We start from the raw sequence: 2,571 nt of genomic DNA on the forward strand, positions 1-2,571 counted from the left end.
TGATAACAGTGCAGCTGAGTGGGCAGACACGAGTTGCTCTGAGGATGCAGTGAATTCCTGTGAAATCTAATTTCAGCAGAGGCTCAGAAATTCCACAGAACTCTCTCTCTCTCTCACTCACTCACTCACTCACTCACTCACTCACTCACTCACTCACACACACACACACACACACACACACACACACACACACACACACACACACACACACTCCATATTTCATACTGTTCTCTTCTATCTGATTCTCTCCCATCCCTTACCAGCCTGGCCGAGCTTCCCACAGGCCGTTTGATGTGCATGTGATCTGTTTACTCTGAGGCTATTAAATCAGTGGAAGTCTGTAAGACTGCTGTATTCAGCTGACAGATACAGATGGGAAACAAATTAAAGAGGAAAAACTGACACATATTTGTCTTAGTGAGGTATTGGTCCACCATATGTTACCAGAACAACTTAAGTCTGCCTTGGAAGTCTGCAGAAGAGATCGATGTGATTCTTTAAGAGAGTCCTCTGACTGCAAACCCCCACATCTGAAGACCACCCATCAAACCCCCCCAACTATCGTATTATTAACCTCACTACTGTACTAACATTTTTTGGACTTTCACTTTTTGGACTGAGTAAAAATGAAACTGAAAGAGCTATGTTGTTTCATTTTCTGTTAAAATGACTAATTTTTTTCTGCTCCCTTTCTCTCATCAAGACTTTTAGTTCAGATCAAAATATAAGTCGGATCTTTTTTTTTCCAAGGATGTTTTAATGGTAAATTTAAATTTGTTTGTGGCAGTCTGTACCCGTGTTGACACTTGGTGGTTTCTCTTTCCAGTGAAGAGGTGGGTGGAGGCTGCCTGGAACAGTTGGCTTTATGACCCCCTTTTGGATAATTTCTTTTGGAATGAACTCAATGGAGACTTACTCTGTTAGTCCTGCTTTTCCTCAGTCAGAGAGCTGAAAGCTTTTAAATTATATTTTTCAGCTTGCCACTGCTTCTTCAGTGAATCTGGAAGGATGTGTCTGTTCTTCGACAAGGACACTAAGTTGTTTTATCATATAGACTCTTTGTTAAAAAGCTGTTTGATAACTTTGTTTGTTCTTTACTCAGTTAGTCATAACCATGGATGTTCATTTGATCTCGCCAGGAACTCGCATGGCATCTGAGTATATTCTCACTTTATCACCCCATCATTATCACTCCTCAAAACTTTTAAGGAGAACTGTGAAGGGAATCTGTCCGTCCTTGCTCAGTGTTAGTGACTGCACACCCATAGAGTTTCCTGTTTTTATTCAGGGTTATTGACTGATTCATAAAGCCCAACACATACCAAAAATTTGCACTGTTGCAGTCGTGTTTATATTCTCTCCCTTTATGCCTCTGTCAGTGTTTTGTTTTTTTTTAGGTTTTTTTAGCTTATTTCAGTTGTGTGTTTGTGTGATGTGTTTTCCACTGCCTGACCTGGTTTTGAGTCTTGTAACATTTCAACTGTATCTGAATGTTTCAACTATGTTTTGCAGATAGTTGTAGACGTTCTCTCCTGACCTTCACCATTCATACTGATGGTGTTTTGTTCTTAATGTTTTCAAATTTGGATTCATCACTCCATAAGTTCTTGTGTAATTTGACATACCTCAACCTTTTTGCCTTGTTTCTCTTCCTTATTAATGGCTTCTTGACAGCCACCCTTCCACTGAGACCATTTCTGATGAGGCGTCAGTGAGCAATAGATCATCTGAAGGATCAGATGCATCTCTCAGGTGTTGTGTCAGGTCTTTGCTATACTTTTCCCCATTTCTTAATGACATCTGCTACAGATAGACTTTTAGCATGTCCCCTTCTTCTTTTGTCCTCCACTTTTTTAAGGACACACTGCACACTCAAAGGACACACTAAGGATATATCCCAAGTTTTCAGCTAACAGCTTTTTGGGAATCACCTTCTTGGTGCAAAAATGCTATTTTATCTCTCTCAAACTGTGTTATCTTTGGCATTTTTGTAGATTCAGCAAAAGTTTTGTGACTAAAGATTTAAAAAAAAATAAACTGGTACTTTGCTAAGTTGTTTGTTATGTGTAGAAACAACACTGGTTCATCCCTTGAGTCAGATGACTTTGTGTGTTTGAATGATTCATAGATCAGAGTTCACTGTCTTAGCAAACAAACACACAAACAAACAAAGAATATTCCTCTGAAAATGCTTAGGTACAAGGACTGGGCCAAAAATGAATGAAAAAGCAATCGGTGTCTAAACAAAAACTTATTTAGACACTGATTAGACCCTTCCTAATGCCTGACGAACAATTCAAAATCACTTTAAACATATTATAGCGAAACACGATTCCCAAGAAACACAAAAAATCTAAAGCTTTCTAAATAAAATGTAAGAAATTAAAATAATAATAAAAATTATAAATTTGGGGATAGTTTCTTTTGAGTGCTTGGTCTCAGTTTTCTAAAGCAGACAGAAGTCTAATAAATTGTTTATTAAATAATGAGCTGAACCTCCTCAAGAAAGTGGGAAACAATGGTGAAATGTTGCAGGATGTTAAGGTCCAGCCTCGAGCTGCTCTCCCATTG

The sequence above is a fragment of the Astatotilapia calliptera genome, chromosome 10, assembly GCF_900246225.1.
Source record: "Astatotilapia calliptera chromosome 10, fAstCal1.2, whole genome shotgun sequence".
NCBI lineage: Eukaryota > Metazoa > Chordata > Actinopteri > Cichliformes > Cichlidae > Astatotilapia > Astatotilapia calliptera.